A 21,553-nucleotide genomic window follows, 5' to 3' on the forward strand; every position below is an offset into this window, starting at 1 on the left:
CAGTATTTGTAGGATGGTGACATCATCAGACTTACCAAAGAAGAATGTACCTCCTTTACTGAGTTTTCACAGTCTCCAAAAAGGAACACATCTCAAAGGAAACTGCACACATACACACACTTTGCAGAATTCAAACCCCTACCTACCGAGGTTATGATACTGGAAAGAGATGCAGTAACACGTCATGCTATTTGCTTTACTAGCTGGCTTCCCCTCTCCTGCAGTATTTGTAGGATGGTGACATCATCAGACTATCCAAAGAGGAATGTACCTCTTTTAGTGTGTTTTCACAGTCTCCAAAAAGGACACTCCTTTCAAAGACAATTGCACACATACACCCCCTCCACACACACACACACACACACACTTATTGTTTGCAGGATTCAAACCCCTACCTAATCATGTTATGATACTAGAAAGTGATGCTTTAACACGGCATGCTATTTACTTCACTGCCTGGTTTCTCTTCCCCTGCTGTATTTGTAGGATGTTGACATCATCAGACTTTCCAAATAGGAATGTACCTCTTTAGTGTGTTTTCACAGTCTCCAAAAAGGACACTCCTTTCAAAGACAATTGCACACATACACTCACTGTTTGCAGGATTTAAACCCCTACCTAACTATGTTATGATACTAGAGAGAGATGCATTAACACGGCGCTCTATTTGCTTTACTGGCTGGCTTTACTTCTCCTGCTGTATTTATAGGATGGTGACATCATCAGACTGGACATGGTGATGTGTGTACACTTTGTTTTATGCCATTCCAGGAATGGTCCATGTGGGTCAGCAGGTGTCAACAGCTTGAACATGGCCTCAGTATCCTTACCTTGTGTGATCTATCTGTGGACACATTGACATTCCGTCATATGTCAACACATATTTATGCACAGCTTCTTGGTTTTGTGGATACTACATGTGTCTGGGATGTCGATAAAGGGCTATTCAAAGTCTATGTGACACATGTGTAGATGTGTTCATTGATGTATGTCCTGGGTGGCTGCCTTGCAAACAGTCTAGCATGTTTGGGAACCATGATCCGCACATGAACATACCACAGTTGGTAGGGTTGTGTGTGTGTCAGCTTCCAATAGCTATGTTTATGACTGCAACCATGATGGAATCCGTGACCTTGCAGATCAGACCTCATAGGCGTACTGGACTTAACTTCCCATGGTATGTTGTGCACCAACACTTGTGGGGAGTGCCATATGTAGCTGTGACACATTCAACGGTTCCACATCCTGTGTAGGGGGTGCGGCTCAGCTAACTGTTCAGGTGCATGATCTGTTTGTTCTGTAGTTTGTGCATGACACATATTGGGAATCAATGTATTCCACCTGCTGCCATGCTTTTGGCAGTGGGGGTAGCTGCTCATCCATTCTACATGTGATATCTCCTGGTATGATGATGTGGATTATTGTCAGTGGGGGATGGGTATGTACATATGGGCCTGTCTGTCATGATGTCGGCATTGACACTCAGGTACAGTTGGCCCTGACTCAGGACATATATATGTGTACATTGATATTTATGACATAGCTGAAGGAGGTGCCATGATTCAGTCTGGACTCCTTCTCAGCTCCTCTTTACAACGCACTAACGAACATGAGCACTAATCCCTGTTATACTCTTTTACATGCTTAACACCCTACTTATCCTTTGTGATCAGGCTACAGAGTATGTCATGATAATATCCTGGCATGACCAGGGGTCGGTTTTGTGTGTACTCTTCAGTCCAGCTGGTGGATATTGTGATATTGACACAATGTCACATCTGCCTCATGTACACAGACAACCCTCTCCTCCTCCCGACAAACTCAGATATATGTGTGAGATGCACCTATATAGACATACAGGGAGCTGAAGTCTCTCGAACCATGACTGGCACAGTGTATCAGGTGGTGACGGTAGCCATACACACCACATATCGGGCTCACATATCCTCTAGCAACAACATTCAAACCACATTAGCACACATTTACATACTCAGATGCTGTAAATGTACTCTACCTAAGCAGCAGAGACCTCCGAAGCAGACACACACCTGCTACCCCACTACAATACAAACATATCACTAAGTTCACAATGTCGGTGTGCCACACAGTCACTGCCCTTCAGGCTAAACCACGCAACTAATACACTTGTAATAGTTGCCACTTATGTTCAGACACACTGATGTACCACTCACCAGCCCTGACAAGGGAATAGTCACCTTGGGCTGTCTGTTGGGTGCCAGGATCTGCCGCATAACACAAGCAGTCAGGTCACTCCAAAGCAAGTACAAGACTGGCACCATCATTGTCCATGCTGGTGTGTGTCACCTCAGACGTTACTCCCTGGACCACATGACATGATACATGGAGGTACACTCTGATCATGTAGCCCAGGCCAGTATGACCCTGACCTTGTCTAGCATCTTACACCCACCAATTATGATGTCACAGTATAAGGACACACATATCACATTTAACAGTTGGCTAACACATTTGTTTAATTCATAGGGGATACAGTGTCTGTCAGTGTATGGTGACATGCTCAACATGCCACGTAGCTTCACTATGGACAGCTTGCACCTGTCACCCTTGGACTTTAGTATGCTGGCTAAGGCTCTTGCTACCACCAGAGTGCCTTTTTTACGCAGGGCTCAGAAGACAAACCCACCTCCATAGACATTACAGGTTAGATGAAACTAAGGGTAAAGCTGCTCAACAACAGTTGTGTTAACCTCAAATTGTGGCCACTCAGGACTCTCCTCAGTAAGGAGGAGAGCAATATCTGTGCACTGACAGACACCTGGTTCAGGCTCGCTTATGCACACCAGCACTACCAGGTTATGTTTCATACCATGCTGTCTGACAACAAGACTTGGAACAGACAACACAACTAGGGGGAATATCCATATAGATCATAGATACACACACCTCCAGGTTAGTAGCACTGCACAAAGCATCACAGACCATACATAGACAACTACCATTGTGCAATACTGCCTTTCAGTTTGTTGCCTGCTACAAAACACACTCCCAAACTCAGGTACCACACTCGGCTTTTGTGGGAACTATGGAGAATATGCAGGTCTCCACAGACACCATTATATTGTGTGACTTCATATACACACATATTGACTGGGGATACTACTCAAGCCCCGACAACCTCACCCAACAGTCACTACAATTTGTGGACTCATATGCTTTGGCACAACCAGTCAGCACAGCCACAAGGGGAATACATATTGGACCTGCATGGGAACTCTATGTTCCACACCAGCGATATACCCCTCATTGGTAAGGTCAGAACATACATGTATCTCACAGGACATACATATACCCACCACACACCCATCCTGGGTAATCTTGGTGAACTTCTCATGAGCCGACATCTCACTTCACCGAAGCAAGGTGGTATCCTTCAGAGATCCTGAGACAGTGGCATATATGGCTCACACTGCTGCATCCTTTACATACACATTCTATGGACACCTAGTGGACTGCATGGATTGTGCTATCCCAAATAACAACAAGACCCACTACTACAATGGCAGGGGACCTGTCTGGTAGACCCAAGCCATCAATAAGCTGTACAACGTCAAGAGGACGCTACTACATGATAAAGCACAATCCCAGTCTGGGAAGGCATCTCTGATCAGTACTAGCAGACAGCTACAATCACTCATGGACTTTTCTAAGGGCCGCTTCTACCAGACAATTGCACCTGACACATAGGACCATCACATGGCCTTCTTCAGTTATGTCAGGAACCTGGGTGACACTCACCGATATGCTGTGAGTTACTGCATACTGACTAAACCTACCCTGAACTCACTGGCATTGCCTACATCCTGGCAAACAGGTTCAGTGCAGATATCTCCCACCCATCCCCCCTAAGGAGCAACTATCCATCCCAACAGAGTATAACCTCTCTGACATCACACAGTAACAGGTGAGTGCTGCCCTCCCCACAGCATACATCACAGTATCAATGTGACCAGATGGTATCCCAGCCTGCATCATACACGAGCATCATGACAAATGCAACCATCACATTACATCACTGTTCAATATCGGAGTTCCCACAGGTTATGTACCCAAGGAATGGCGTACTGTGACAGTGGTCCTGCTCCACAGAGTTGGTGCCACAACGGACCACAGACAATATTGCCCTATAAGCCTATGTAGCCTGTTCTGCAAAGCTATGGATCATATTGTCATAGGACTCCTACACATAGACATCAGGAACCTACAGACACTGTGTCCTACTCATTTCAGCATTGTTGTGGGCAGATGATGCCTCTTGAACCTGTAGGTATTCTTTAAATGGCTAACAGGTCCATCGACATAGGGACGGCTATCCACACAGCCTACCTGAACCTTGCAAAACCATTCAACACAATAACCCACTGGGCTATTATGCATAGGCTCACCAGCGTCAATTTGGACACACATCTCACACAATGGATTGTTACCTAGATCAGGGATAGCACCCACATGGTCAGGATTGCAGGTGCCATGTCTGACTATACACCAGTTACACATGGCATCCCACACAGTTTGGTCCTGGGATCTCTCTTGTTCAGTATATATTTGTCTTATGTACAGGCTATCACAGGGGGAATATGGCTGAATATGTTTGCACTTGACTGCAAACTGGGTGCCATGATCAACTCTCCAGCTGCCACATGCATACTCAATCAGGGTCTCACAGAGATGGATGACTGGTGCCTGAGCCATGGCCTACAGCTAAATGGCATTAGTTGCATAGTCATTCCCTTTGGGAGTAACAACATGCCCACACATTACCACATAGGTAGTACTCCATTACATACGGTAGGAGTTGTTAGGGGTTTGGGGACATCACTTGTTCGTACTGTCACCTTTAACATTCACATTGCCAAAGTGGTTGGACACACCTGCTATGTGTACCACCTTATCCCATATGGTTTCACATCTAGATCGAGTGAGGTCATTGTGCCCCTATACTCATCACATCCATGTTTGGTTACAATGCCACATTTGGGGTGTACCTTACCTGACACCTGCAGCAACTGTACTGTCCACGGACGGTCCTCACCAAGTGGATCTAGGGACTCACACTGATGCCCTGCATCATTCAGATGCAGTAACTCCAGCTCTACTCAGTCGCTTACCACCTACTCAGATATGATGTGTGCCTGTTGTTTACAGCTATACCCAAACCAGTATTACTGGACATGCTCCACCTCAGGATATCCAACTCCCTTGGAGCTACACACTGCAGGGATGTATACCTCAGCACAGATGTTAATAGGACATTGTGGAGGGACAGATTCTTATCCCATAGGCTCTACTCACTACAGAATGTAATCCCAATTTCAGATAGGTAGAGCCACCCACTGACCACCTACTGGAGACATCTTGACGACTGTATGGGTGATTGTATATTTACCCCTGGGATATCCTCTGTGTCCCTGCTAGACAGAGGCACACTAGCATAAACGTACATGGGCTATTTTGTGTGACCTACTATTCACACACACAGTGTAGTAATGTGACAGGGTTGCGAATGCCAAACACACTCTGGCTAGGCTTGTGCATGCCCTAGGGCAGATAGCCTAGTATCAACCTCTGAACCTATGCTTTTGTTCATGATGCACAATGTTTATTGCTGATACTGTTTGCAGGTCTTTATCATCTTTGCTTTACCAGTTTCCATGAAGAACTTCAGTATCTGCAGAACATATTTGATTATGACAGGGTTCCGCTATATTATAGATGTGTCTGTTGTCATATGACTGTATGTACAGGGTGGATTACTGTATAGTGACAGGTTCCCGGGTTAACACATGCAACTGCCAGATATGCGTGGCCCACTGCTGTACTCAGACATAGCCTAAGTGTGTGAGCATGCCCAGTTCTGACATTACATGTTTTGTTGCCTGACATTTGTCTCATTTATTCAAGTGTGTGAGCATGCCCAGTGTGAACCTTCAGTATGTTGCTATCTGAGATCCACTACATTTGCTGATGTGTGCGAACATGACCAATATTAACATTTATACCGTGTGTGTTGGAAGTCAGGTTCTGTTCTCACTGCAGGACTCACCTTTGTGTCATAACTCAACAAGGATTATGCTGTGCCTGCAGTGTTTCCATGGAATACTTTGCATAGACTTATCAACATTCCGTCATACAGGTGGACCACTGCAATACTGTCATGGTTTAATGGTTTAGTACTTTGGCTGTAGTGCACAGTATCCTGGGTTTGAGGCCCATCACTGCTTTATATTTTCATACTGAGCAGACCAGACTGCTTAAGGGCCTGTTAAGTAAATATGAGCATGTTGGCTTTTGTTCAGCTATGCCCTACTTAGTCCAGGCTTGTCCGACATTGCTCAATATTCACCAACATTGCTGGACATTGCCCAATATTACTGCACATTGACCACAGTTGTGCTAGTTGGTGTGTGCGATTTTGTTTGCATATACTACATGGTGGTAATTGCTGTTTAGCACTGCTTTATATTGCTTAACACATGGCATTCATGCCTTAGGTGGTGCTGCAGGGCTGCCTATGTTGGATGCACATACTACACTTCCTGCATATGTTTGGAAGCAGGTAGTGTCAACTTAGGCATCCCTTTTACTTTATGTGCAAGTTGGAGAGGGGTATCATTTCCAGAGTTCCTACTGAGCCAGTGTATGTGCTATGTGTTGCCTCTTTGCCAAGGCCAAAGCATACTGGGCATGCCTCCTTCTACCTACTGGGGCAGGCTCAGGTTGTTCCTCCTCCTGGTCATGCTCTGCCTGTGATGACCTTGGCAATGGTGGGGGGCTGTTTGGCCCAGGCCTATGCTGTTCATGCTGCAGCTGTTTTCACAGGATCATATTATGTAGCATAGCACATACCATGACAATCTGGGTACATGTAGTTGGTGAGTACTGCAAGGCTCCACCAGATGTGTCCAGGCACCAGAACTGTGACTTGAGCAGCCCAAACACACACTCTATTACATTACGTGTGCCTCATTATGGTGTTCCTGGTCAGGTGTGTGTGTGTTTCTGATGGGCGTCATCAGCCACAGCTCCATTGCATAGCCAGCATCCCCCACTAGGTGAACATGTGGGATGTCCCCATTGGCAAATGTCTGGTACAGCTGCGTCAGATGCCAGATATGGGAATCATGGTAGCTTCCAGGGCAGGCTGCACACACATTCAGTATTTTGCCCTGGGCATCACACACAACCTGGCAGTTGATGGAGGGGAACCCTTGCGGTTGAAGTAGATGCTACCCCGCTCGCCGGCTGGTGCTTTGATGCGTATGTGCATGCAGTCTATTGCACCCACTACCTCAGGGTATTCCACTATTTGCTGGAAGAGATGCATATTGCTGGCCAATACCTCATGGGAATTGGAGAAATATACATGATCACCGACATGTGCTGACATGGCATCCAGGAACTGGTGTATTACCCTGGATGCTGATGCCTGTGATATCCCCATCATATCACCAGTTGGTCTCGGGAAGGTACCTGTTGCTAATATTCTTAGGCCAACACATACCTTGGTTTCCACTGGGATGGGTTCCCCTCTTTTGGTTCTGTGTGTGAGGTGTGGCCTGCACAGCTCAACAATTTGCTGCAGGAGGTCACTGTCCACTCAATAGCGCTCCACTATCTCCAGCTCATGTAGCCCCTGGTAGGTTACCCTGGGCCTGTACACTCTTCTCTGTATCCTCACTGTGGGTTGTCCAGCAGCATTTCCATTGTCACCACCCTCAGCATGTTGCATATATCACCTTATAACAGCAATGGCAGCCCCTAACATTTCTTTGTCTCAGTAAAGCTTTTTCAGTTTTCACTTCTGTTAGCTTACTGCAGTGTCTGTTGTGAGAAACATAATGGACTGTTGTTGGCAGAGTTTTAAATGCTAGGCTGGGCTGGGCTAGTATACTGCCTGTGTAATTGCCTGATTCTGATTGTTTTCATCTGCTAGCTCTGCTAGTACTCCCTCGTAGCTTCCTACTATTTGTTGTGCTTCCTATTTCTTTTCTGTTTCCTCAGGGGGGAGCGCCACTCACACAAGCGCAAACATGCACACAGCAGCTGACATGCACGCACACATGCTTACATGGACTAAAACTTGCTTATTCAGGTTAAAACGCACGCACACCAGTGCAAACGTGCTTACAACTCTTTAAACAGCCTTATACATGCTTACTCCGGCTTAAACGCGCGCACTCACGCTTACACATGCGCATTCTGTCTTACTCAGGTTTACAGGCGCACACACTCTCGCATGCATGCTCAGCAAGAAACTTTGGTGTTATCCACGGTATACACCTTCCATTTCTTGGCTTTCCCTAGCCTACCTGTTGACACACCTCTTTCCATGATGTCTAACTGACAGCGGACACATGCCACTCTGCTCCAATGAGCTTCACATCTTTCAAACATACCCCCCTCATGATGTCACCTATCTTCTACTCTGTTACTCCCCATATCCTACTCCTACACTCCACTGACTGTGCTCATTTGCTATGTAAACTAGCGATTCACTATCCTAACACTCATTTACATAGGATTGCCTACTAATGCTTGGTTACATGTCTTAGACTGAGCTTCCCCCCTTAGCAACCTCTACTCGGCGGCCATGTTGTCTTCAGCCTGCCATTCCCTTGCATTGTACATTAACAATTTCAATAAAATCCACATTTGTGGGTTATAATTATTTGTATTCTGTCTTTTAGAGCACAGCCCATTTGCATGGTGCTGCGCTACGCTTAAACACCGGAAATCGGTGTAAAAAAAAAATATTTTTATTTTAATTTTGCATCAGGGAACATTTCCAATGGCTGTATATTTGGCCATTGGCATGCTTCCTGGACTGGATGCAACCTTTATTTGGGGCTGTCACGGCTCCATTTTGCTATTTGCAGAACGGTACTCAGGTGTCAATTGAGTACATTTCTGCAAATAACACTGCTTTTACTCGGACAGGTTCGGGTTTCCTGAATCACAAATCTACCTCATTTGCATGCCTTTCACCTGCAATTGAGGTGATTTGCATGTCCCAGCCCTGTCCGTGTAAGAGCCATTTTAGGAGCTCTCTTACACGCCCCTACAGGCTGTTCCTGGCTCGCTCGTTGGACATGATGGCTGCATGGAGTCTTACTCTACTCTTAGACTCCGTGCAAGCCATCGTGAATCCGTCCCAGTATCTTCTTACTGACAAAGACTAAAGCAAATAGTCTGTGAATTTTTTTCAAAAGAATGTAAGCTGGAAGAATCAGTTGTATGTGGCACAGGAGTGAAACTAGATAGTATAAAAATAATACAGATGTGAGACTACATCTATAAACTACACATTAATAAGCATGTTCTTTGTAATCTATTTAAGTAAAATTGATAACAACTAAAACTGAAGCTTAAGAAAAATATGAAGGTCTTCTATCTGGCCAAATCTTTGTCAGATTGCAGTATTCCCTCTTCTATGTTCCTGTGCAGATGTCTTGCTCTCTCATTATGTATATCCAAAAGTACCTTGCTCTCTCCACTGCTTATTTTGTTCTATCACATGAGCAGGCAACATAGTCTATTTATTATTAAGTGAAAAAAGAACAGTCCTTTGGTATTTTTTTGAAGTCTAGAAAGTGCTTGAAGTCATCCCACAGTATATGTAGCACAAGCAAAGAACGATCTGAATCCAGGTATGTTAACAGTATCCAAACAGGCCTTGGCTTTATATGCTTTCAGTCCTGACATGACCATTTGTACTGTCTAGTACTGCCCAGCAGTTGTTTTAACATGTCTTCTCTACTGAGGTGCTCTATATCTATTCTATGGGCTCTTGTATATGGATCTTCCCAGCTTGCAATAAGCCTGAATTCTTAGGCCAGCATTTTAAATGGATTTTTCAGGTTTTGTCATATTACCTCTGAACTATGAAATTTAGACAGGCAGTCGGTTATAGTTAACTCTGTTTTCAAGATCTCATATTCCCTGTGTGGTATGGTTCATCATAATTTTTGTCTGACATGAGTCATCCCAATTTCATTTAGTTGTTGTTGCCTTACATTCCTGTTTAAGTAAAAAACAATAAAAAATTAAATGAAAGATAAAATAACAAAATTAGCTTAAAAACCAACCAAACTTTATTCACCAATAACTCAGTAAGCACTTTCATCTGTTGCAATAGCGAGACTTCTTCAGACTGAATTAACATTTCTAAAATCACTCATAAAGACTCTATGTGCTCATTAATTAGAATTACATGACTTGAAGGGCTCAGTTTTTTAGCCCCTTCTTCAACTAACTCTGGATTTTACATTTTTAGTATTGGATGAAGTTAAAGGGCATAAAACTATGCTTAATGCAGAAAATTTATTTTACTTATTTTACATTTGTTAACCGGGTTAGTCCAGCTGAGCATTAGCTCGTTTTCAGTGGAGACCCGCGGAGAAAAGCTCCACAATCAGTATTAACATGTTACATGAAGTCAGCAAGAAAATTGCACTGGCAGCTAAAACAATTAGAGAAATAACATTTTACAATAAAATTTTACAGAAAACAGGTACAAATGTTAAGAGATCAATCTGCAAAAAGCATTTACAACAAATCATCCAGTCCATTTAGAGTACAATGTCAGGAGTCTTGCAACAAAAACTTAGGTACAATGTCAATGTAGGGAAAAGGGTGTTCATTATTTCTAAGTAGTTATATACAGTATAGGTACAGATGGAGTAGTAAGGTAATGTAGAGGTACAGATGGAGTAGTAAGGTAATGTAGAGGTTAAGCAACGAGACAGAGGTAGATGGATATTAAGACAGACAGTGAAAGAGAAAGGAGGGATGAGAGACAAGCTAGGGTTAGGTAGTTTCAGGGAGGATGACTACAATGGCAGGACCATTTATATATTAGATATTCCTGAGTGGCTAGTTTGAAATGTTTTGTTTGGTTAAGGGACTTAATTTCTAGGGGTAGTTGGTTCCAAGTTGTAGCAGGGTTATAGCTATAAAGTAAACACCCTGATTTGGTTTTGGGTTTATAGATCTGTAGGAAGTCTTGGTCTGAGCTACGTAATGTCCTGTTGGGGAATATTTAGTTATAATTGATTGAAGGCTATGGCAGAAAGATGGTAGATAGAGGAGGGAGTAGATAATTAACAGTTGCTGTACTAGCAGCAAATGAGGGAATTCAAGCCACTGCAACTTTTTAAGAGATAGGCAATGGTGTGATTTGTAGATTTGGTTTGCAGCAAATCTTGCAACTTTATTATATGTAGTTTCAAGTCTAGTTATGAGTGTGGTGTTAAGATTTGTGCATAATTGAGAGCTATAAAGGAGGATGGGAATAAGAAATGCATGGGAGAGAGTTATTCTGGCTGAGTTGGTTAAATGTTTTTAGTTTCGGTAAAGGAGTCCAAGTTTCTGGTGAGTCTTTTTGATAGAGGTGGTGATTTGGAGATTAAATTTAAGCTGATCATCTATTATGACTCCTAGCAGTTTAGTACTAGGGTCAGAGGTAATCACAGTGTTATTGCTAGATAGGACGGAAAATGTTATTTTGAGACTGATGAGGTTTTTTGGGAGGAAGAGTAGGAGCTTAGTTTTCTTAGGGTTGAGAATTAATTTGTTGTCAAAAAGCCATGTCTCTATGGTGTTGAATGATGCTTGGGTAGTAGAGTGGAGGTCAGATGGATTGTCAGCAATGGTGATGACTGTAGAATCATCAGCATATTGTACAAGTGTGGAGTTGGGACAAGAAGTGTAAAGTAGGTTGGTGAAAATATTGAAGAGCAGTAGCCCCAGTATGGATCCTTGGGGGGCACCCATTGGGACGCTTAGGGGGGGGGAGCAGAGTGCCATTTAACAGCATGTTGGCAGTTAGAGAGATAGCTGGAAAACCAGGATATGGTGGGAGGAGAGAATCTTAGGTGAGATAGTTTGTCTAGGAGGAGGGGATGGGAGACTGTGTCAAAGGCTTTGGACAGGTTGAGGAACAGATATGAGACTAGTTTTTTATTGTCATGGGCCAGTGATACAGTATTAATGAAGGATATTAGTGCAGTTGTAGTGCTGTGTTTAGAATAAAATCCATGTTGTGTGTGTGTTAGAAGGTTCTGTTGGAGAAGATATTGCATTATCTGCTTGTGAATGCATTTCTCAAGAATCTTGGAGAGGGGAGACAGTATAGCAATTGATCTGAAGTTTGATATATCAGAACAATTACCTCCTTTATGTATGGGTAATGTGTAGAAAGTTTTCCATATTGACGGAACGTATTATTCCGAGATAGATCAGTTGATTAGGATGGATACTGGATAGGCTAGGGGCTCAGCAGTTATATGTAGGAAGTAAGAGGGTAAGTTATCAGCTGAGGGGGAGCAGGGTTTGAGTTTAGAGAGTAGAGATTTAATATATTTAGTTGTGACAGATGTAAGATAGAAAGAGTTAGAAGGAGAAGGAGGGGAAGATGAGAAAGTGGGGGTTTTAGTATTTTTACTAGTGGGGAGGTCATTAATTATAGTAGTTATTGAATTAATAAAATAATTGTTAAATTCAGTGGCAGTTTCTTCAAAAGTTTTATTTGGGCATGGGTTGGGAGGGGAAGGGTTTCCTGGATGCAGTATATGATTGATTGAGTTCCAGATTTTTTTAGGGTCAGATTTTAGGGTAGTGGGAGGGTTTGCATAGAAGTTGAGCTTGTCTTTGTTGATATTTTTTTTATTTGATTTCTAAGTTCTTGTAAGTCTGTAGGAGAGAAGGGGTCTTTGTTTTGTTCCATAATTTCTATATCTTGTCACGTCTTTTCATCAAGGCTCTAGTATGTTTGGTCAGCCAAGGAGCGGTGTTTATTTATTTATTTATTTACATTTGTTGACTGGGAGACACAGGTCCGTTTTCAGCGGAGGCCCGGGGAGAAAAGCTCCACATTATTATTTGCATTATACAGTTTGCTTTGATTGTGATAGTACAGAGGGGAGCTAGGGAGTTGTGGATGTTTAGAAAGGTAGAGTTGAAAGAGTGGACAGCCTCATCGAAGGGAAGTGTAATGCGATGGGACCAGTTAATATTAGGGAGTTTGTCTATGAAAGAGTCTGGACTAAAGGATGAGGTTTTGCAGGAAGTAATAAACCTGAAAGGTCTGGTGAAATGGGGAGTGTGTCTATTTACTATGATAGGGCAGTGGTCACTAAGGGAATTTGGTAGAGTGTGAGAGTTGTGGTAATTTTGGGGATTAGACACCAAAATCCAGTCCAGGAGAGACTGTGGCAGATGTGACTTGCTAATATGGGTAGGGGAAGTGATTAGTTTCTCAGCTCCAAGTAGGCTGATACAAGAGGTAGTTTGGGGAGTTTTAATTGTAAGCCAATCTATGTTTACATCTCCTAAAAGGATGGTTTCAAGAGTTAAGTTGGCTTGAATATTTGTGACAAGTCAAACTGAATGCATGCTACCCACCAGAGCTAAACAGGTAGGAAGATTTTGTTGCATATTTGAAAAAGAAGGGGTTAAAATATTGAGCCCTTCAAGTCATGTGATACTAATTAATGAGCATGTAGAGTCTTTATGAGTAATTTTAGAAATGTTAATTCAGTCTAAAGAAGTCTTGCTGTTGCAAGTGATGAAACCGCTTACTGAGTTATTGGTGAATAAAGTTTGGTTTGGTTTTAAGCCTATTTTGTTATTTTACATTCCTGTTTGCTCACTCAGGTCATCAGATGAGTGTCTGCTAGTTGTGATAGAACCAGCACTGAAACACTGGAGAGATTTCTTTTGTCTATCTGGCCCCATGTCTGTGGAACTAACTACTTTAACTCCTTAAGGCAAGTAAGCTCAATGCTTTTTTAAAAGGTTGTTTTCACTGAAGGTCAAGATTTTAGTCTCACATCCATGGTCTGTTTCTCATAAAACTGTGTTTTTCTGGCAATCCCTGGAAAATAATTGAGGATTAAGACAACAAATAATGGCAGACATCTGAGCTTTAGACTTCATATCCTTCAGAAAGTTTATACTAATGCAAAACTTGCTGTTCTATCACTTTCTAAGTTTGTAAGAGCAATATTTAAAAGGTGCCCCTATTTTTGGACATTTGTCCCCCCCATTGTGTGTCTTTGTCCAGATTTCTTGCTTCAAAAGGTTGAGAGTATGGGGGAGGGTCTAATGGGGAGGTAGGGTGTATGTGTGTGTAATATCTTTCAACTTTACTTATTTTCACAGAATGTTCAGATTTTTGCCTTATATTTTTGGTCTGTTCCTCATAAAAATTGTCTTTTTTTTGAGAACTCACCAGGATGATCTAAGGATTAAAGTTACTAACTAATGACATGCATTTGAGTTTAGTTTCAGACTTCATATCTTTTTGAAAATGCATTTTAACACAAATCCGTTTATTCTAGCAACTTTCTGAAATTATAAGAGCAATATTTAAAATGTGTCCCTAGTTTTGGGCCTTTGTCCCCCCATTATGACAGGCTTTGCCCAGACTTCTTTTGCTAAGAGATTGAAGGGTATGGTGTGTGTGTGTGTGTGTGTGTGTGTGTGTGTGTGTGTGTGTGTGTGTGTGTGTGTGTGTGTGCGTGTTGCCTGTGTTTGTATAAGAGATAGGTAGCATACTTTCAACTACCCAGGTTTTTGCAGAATGTCCAGATTTTTGCCCCATATTTTTGTTTTTCCTAATAAAAATATTGAAGTTGCTAAATAATGACAGATATTTGAGGTTTAGACTTCATATCCTTTAGAAAAATGCATACTAACACAAATCCTGTTATTCTAGCAAACTTCTAAGTTCGTGAGAGAAATATTTATAATCTGGTCCTATTTATTTTAGACTTTGTCCAAATTTCTTGCATTAAAAGGTTGAGATATGTGTGTGTGTGTGTGTGTGTGTGTGTGTGTGTGTGTGTGTGTGTGTGTGTGTGTGTGTATGTGAGAGAGAGAGAGAGAGACAGTAAAATGCCCTAGTTAGGGTTAGCAGGTGGTTAGTAACTTGCTTCGGCTCAAGCCCTGTACCTTAGCTACATGAAACAAGAGCCTGAATCCTCTACCCAAAATATGCAACTGTTTTGCTTAGCAAATTGTATCACTAGTGTGTGTTTAGAGCTTTAAAGCAGTGTTAGTAGCACAGCAGGTAGCATACTTTTGTTTTGATGCAGAAGACTATGGGCTCTATTACCACAGCATGTGAATGGATTGTTGATACTGCGTTGAATTTTAAGAGGGTGGGGTGCTGCAGTCCTGAGTATGTCCTCCTTTGGATAAGATGCCTAGTAACCAAGAACCTGTTTTAGTTTGCCATCCATTCCCTATTGCAATATTACCAGCTTATCATTTTTAATGTAACATAGGCAATTTATTCTTCAAGGGTAGCAGGCAGTGAAATTATAGATGAAATACTTAAATATAAAGTTTTTTGCTAGCAGCAACCTTTTCATTAGTTACAGTCAGATCTCTTTAATGTGGAATTATTCAGATGACTTTTACTTCTGCAGAGACTGTGCATATGGGTCGATATTAGGTAATCTAAACATTAGGTAATGGAATACCTAAAGCTTGACACCAAAACAGTGAAAGCTGTAAACATCAAATGGCCACTTCCGCAAATTTTTTTCATAGGGAAAAAAATTTGCTTGGCTGCTATTGGGAATCTGACCTTTTCTCCGCTGTAGAAAGATCTCATAGTTGGTATATTTAGTCAGCGGTGGTGTAGGGGCACAGCACTCGATTAGGGTTTGAAATGTTTTTTCCCTCCTTCCAAGCAAATTTTTTCCCTACGAAAAATTCACAGAAGTGGTCATTCAATATTTACAACTTTCGCTGTTTAGGTGTCGAGCTTTAGGTATGCGATTACCTAAAGCTTCAACTATATAATATAGACCTATGCATATTGACTGATATTGGTGGGTTGTAATAACAAAGGTTTTAGTGGCCTTTTATGGTTGAAATGTTCTGAATTGGACAGTTTTGGCATTATTGGTTCATATGTTTTGTTTCTTTGCTTACTGGCTATAAATTGAAAACACACTCCAACAAGTAGTGTTGTATTATACAAGGGATATAATTTAATTATTATATATTATATATTATAATTTAATACAATCAGGAAGGTGAATCAAAGAAATTTTGCATGGTCCTAAAAATGTGTGCAAGGGGTCTATGATTTGAAAACAGCCCAAAGGTAAATTTAATCTGCCACTGGCCAGATGCATTTTCTTTGAATGTGGGTTTCAATGCTGTTTCAATTAACGTGAGTTTCAAGGTCACAGAAATTTTAATGCTATGCCTGTTTTCATTGTGAGACTGTTTTGCTTTGTTTAGCAAATGTCTATCAGTGTTTGTGTTGCAAAATTTGAATAAAAAGTTTTAAATTAAATCCAAATATCTGTAATCATTGTAGACGTAAAGCAGAAAGCAGTATGCGCACAGCGTTTTGAACAGTGTTTATGGCAACTGCAGAGAAATAGCCAAATAATTGGACACTGGAATGGCTGCGTGGGGGGGGGGGACTAAGGGGGGATTGGCCCAAATGCAACATATGCGTACCACCACATTTTTGTTTACAAAAAAAGTACTGAGCACCCTGGTTGGCGAACGAACATTCTCCAGCAGGGTATTAATGTAGAACTAATGCCTGCTGAAAAATGAGTCCACCACTTCACAGCAGTATATCAAGCTGCGATGGTGCTTAGACAGATTTATATTTGCTAAGCAGCACTTTGGCTGTTTAGTGAGTGTAAAATAAAAAAGAAAAAAATTAAAATAAAAAAGCGTGTGTATGCGTTTATGTCTATGTGTGAGAGTGTATGACAGTAAGAGAGAGATGACAGCTCAACTGAGTTATTATTTTATACTCGCTAATCAGCTCTTTTGCTTAGTGAGTGCAAAAAAATAAATAAATGAAACATGAAAAAAGTGTCTGTGCGTATGTGTGTTTTTGTTGCTGTCTGCATGTGTGAGTGAATGCGTGCATGAAAGTAGAAGAAAATGTGTGTGTGTGTGTGTGTGTGTGTGTGTGTGTGTGTGTGTGTGTGTGTGTGCGTGTGTGTGTGTGCGTGTGTGAGAGAGAGAGTGAGAGTGATTGAGCTTTCCCCTGGCAGAAACAACATTATATAACAGATTTTTGTACCTCTAGACCATACCTCTGAACCTCTTAGCACAAGAAATCTGGACAGAGACAGAAATAATGGGGGAACAAAAGTCTTAAAATAGTGATGGATTTTAAATATTGCTCTTATAAACTTTGAAAGTTGCTAGAATAACAGGGTTTCCATTAGCATGAACTTTCTGAAGCAGAGGTGTGTGTGTGTGTGTGTGTGTGTGTGTGTGTGTGTGTGTGTGTGTGTGTGTGTGTGTGAGAGAGAGAGAGAGAGAGAGAGAGAGGGTGAGTTAAGTACTGGCAGCAGCAGCAGTAAAGAGGTTTGCATACCTCTGGACATTTCAGCTGAATAAATCTGGATAAAACCTAAAATAAAGGGGGAGCAAAGGCTCTAAAATAGAAATAGATTTTAACTATTGCTATTATAAAATTACAAAGTTGCTTTAGTAAAGGATTTGTGTTAGCATGAATTTTCTGAAGGAAATAAAAGTCTGAAACTCAAATGTATGTCATTATTTAGTAAAATCAATTTCCAATGACTGCCAAGGAACCAAACTATTTAAGAGTAATGGACAAGAAAGTAAAGTAAATACCTAGTTACTTTATTAAAATGTTATATTTGGATGTAAAATGCTTCCTCCAACACCATTAACATATATTATGGCAAGTTTGAAATATTAGGCAGAGGAACTATTTTACATCAAAAATATATTAAAAAATAAAGTAAGTAAAACACAACAATTTTATAGACAGCCCATTCTCTAAAAGCAATAATGCTCTCCAGGGTGTGTGTTAATGTGTAATTAATGCCCTTCCAGGGGTGTAGAGGCCCTCCGTCATACCCCTGGGTGGGCGTTAATTGCACATTAACACACACCCTGTCAGGCATTATTGCTTGCATGCTAGTCCCCCACATATACATATTGCAGGGTGGCCAAGCCATTCTCTGATGTTCAATCTCACCACCCCTGTCTAGCTTGCATGATCATTGGGCTCTTTATTCAAACCATGGTCACAAATATCACTTTAAGTTCTTCATGCCTCAATGTCTTTAAATCTAGAGATTTTTTAGCTCTCTTCACTACAATATGCTTTACAACCTAGTACTTGAATTCTGCTACATTAGTCTTAACATCAAAAATGAATACTGTAGGCCTACAAAGTATATTAGGCTATAGATCACATTGTTAAAATATATGCAATGACATAAGCCTGTAAATGGAGCCGCCAGCACTAACAGACCTCACAGTGTTTTTGACCCATGCGCCTGTACATTCAGTAGTCTGTTTTATTCTTAATAGTTATTGTTGAGCATGATTCACATGTAAGATAATAGAAGTTTTTATTAGGTAACAGGAGGGGTGGAGGGTCCTACAGAGACATTTATTTGCAACCAAACTGTCACAGAGAGACATGACTGCAAAGCTATAAGTGAAATATACTAGAGGCAAAGTTATATCAGGCAAGTAGTTGTTCTGGGAAGTAAAATAAGCTTACTGTACTGTCATTTACCACATATATGTTTATCTTTAGAAAAATGCTACTAAAATATGAAAAAGGTACTGACATACACATCTTGATACTCCTTGTAGATTTAGGTCACCTTTTATCATATTCAAATACATACAGCCAGAAAGAAAACAATGTAGATAATACAGATTTTTTACAGTAAATAAAATATTTCTTTCTTTTTATTGTTTTTCATGTCTAAACAAGCTATTTAATGTACTGTCGCACCAACATTTATAAAAGCAATATTTTTCTCGCTACTGTTACTGGAATGATTTGTGCACCATATCCAACATATTGCAATGATTCTTATTAAAATTGTAGCAGTTGAGTAATATTTGTATATATGCAAATCACTATTAGACATAATACAGGACAAGTGATATGATGAGTAGTAAATTATGCATATGTTTATGAAAGATTTTTTGTAATTGAATTAAGTAGCCTTTGTGTAATACAACAAAAAAATCATTAAATTGTCTTTTTGGTGTGTACTTTTCTTTCAGGCTTAGTAGTAATCAAGATTTATTTGTTTGCCTGTTTTTGTCTTTACTTATTTATTATGTTTGTTTTCAATCTATTTATTTTTGTATTTACTAGGTTGTCTAGCAGCATTGCATCACACTCTTCTGAAACACAGCACAAAATGTTTTATTTTGTAGTACATAATGGATAACTCTTAAACTTGCCAAGATTACCCAATGTACTTAACACTTCTACCAAGCTATTTGAAACATCTGAAGTAATTCACGTTTAAACACAAATAGATAACTTTGAGACAGACTTATCTATTTGTGTTTAACTTAATCCAAGCTAGGCATTATTTCTAAGGTGATAATGAGGCAGATAAATAAGAGAAGTTAATTGGCAATGAGTACTAGTCTAGGAGTAACTACATTATGACAAGTAGTAGTTAGGGAATGCTAGAGCAGAGCTAAATAGAGTTGGTTGAGCAGTAGGGGTGAATATGAGAGCAGCTAATAGAGATAAAATAGGCTAGCTGATGCATAAATATCTTATGTTCCTTATTTCATGATCTAGGATGGTTCAAGAAACCTTAAATTGTTTTATGCTATCCTCAGTATAATCTAACTGAAATGACCCCTGGGTCTGTTGTAACATTATATTTGTAAATAGGGTAAACAAGTATGTTTCCAGTGTTGCAATATACAGTAAATGGTTCAGGTAGCCTAGCTCAACTAACATTCTTTGGAACCATCATGAGAGAGTCTGGCTTGTCATGTGGTCCTGAATACATTTAGTATAGTTTTCTCCCCATTCTGGTGCTAGTTTTGTTCATTACTGCAATCTGAAGTATTAAACATTTCAGCAGATTTCTTTGAAAGAACTACATAAGTATGTTACAACAAAGTTTCTAAGAATGCAAACAAGGGGGGAGGGGCAGTGAGATAGCTGCAAAATAGAGATCAGTTGAAGGCAACTTTATTCCTCGGAGCTTATGATCATACTATTGCCCTGCAGATTAAACAGACTCATTTCCGAAGAGCTGGGGATGCAAGGTTAAGGGATTCATAATTAGATGTCTGGAATGTATTTTAAAAGGGAATCAAGAAAGTAAAGCAGCAGCATTTGGCTGAGCTTCAGCATGCTCTCGTTGTGCGACAACTGCTATTTATTCTGACAGGTTTGTGGCTAGACCACTTTTTCTTGCTTCTTTCAAGGATGCAAATGCTGGAGCAACTTATATCCTTAGCAAGGAAGAAGGTAAAGCATGGCTAGGTATACTTTTCAGCAATCACCATGAAAAATATGAGTAAATTGCAACATTTATATGTGAAGATTATCACCAGTGTAAAATGGAGGTTCAAGAAGAAAATGTAGCAGACAGCATCATCAAGAATTTCAAGAAGTTTAGAATCATATGGTCACATGATCATGGTATCATAGGAAATACAAGGCAAATGAGACACAATTCTCTTTACACCTTGCTAGTACTCACCTTCATGCTGTACCCCCCCCCCCCTTAGTTCTGGTATTAGGGGAGCTGTCTGACTTGCAAAGATACAGAAAAGCAAGGAGAATGGGGCCCCCAGACAGAGAACATCAACAAGAAGAAGAAAGAATTTTAAGAAAACACTGAACAAAAGGAAATAGTATATTTGGCAGACATATTTAATCAGTACATGAGCTGATATTTCTTTTGAAGACATGCACACACTCTAGTAAAGATAGGGCAACACAAATGATTAAAGGAAGGGGTAAAAATAAATAGATGTAGATCACAAAAGTGTGGGACATACAGCACAGGAAACATTGTGTTACTGAGAATTTCAAAGGGAGCTGGACAAGTAGGAAGGCTACCTGCTGCAGAAAAGCTTATCCACTGGTGCTATGGAAATAATTTGAAAATATTAAAGTAGATATGTACATATCAAACAACTGAAGAACATAATGTGTAGGAAAACCCAGGATCAGTGAACCACACTTTTCAGAAAAAAGCTGATCAAGTCTGCATTTTGCCAAGCCCTACACAGGCACCATAGCTCTCAACATCTTAGAGCAAGAAATCTGAACAAAGCCATAAATAACGGGACAAAGGCCCCAAAATAAGGACAAATTTTAAATGTTGCTCTTAAAAACTTAGAAAGTTGATAGAATAACAGGGCTTTTGTCAACATGATTTTTCTGAAGGGTATGAGGTCAGAATCTCAAATGTGTGTCATTATTTTCCAGTTTTCAGTCTTCAAAGATTTGGCAACAATTTGCCAGTAAACCATAATTTTATGAGTAACAGGCAAAACGTCTGAGGCAAAAATCTGGACATTCTACAATAATCTGTACAGTTGAGAAGTATGAAAGGCACATGAACAAAAATTAATTTTATAGGAGACAATACCCTCCATATAACTCACTTCCAAAGTAATTATGTATTACAACCATTAAAGACTTTTCCTTCTTTCTGTAAGGCTATGCAGATTTTGATTTGTAGTACTTAATAGTAGCAACAGT

This window comes from Protopterus annectens, chromosome 6.part0, assembly GCF_019279795.1.
Source record: "Protopterus annectens isolate FY-2018-M chromosome 6.part0, PAN1.0, whole genome shotgun sequence".
Lineage (NCBI taxonomy): Eukaryota > Metazoa > Chordata > Ceratodontiformes > Protopteridae > Protopterus > Protopterus annectens.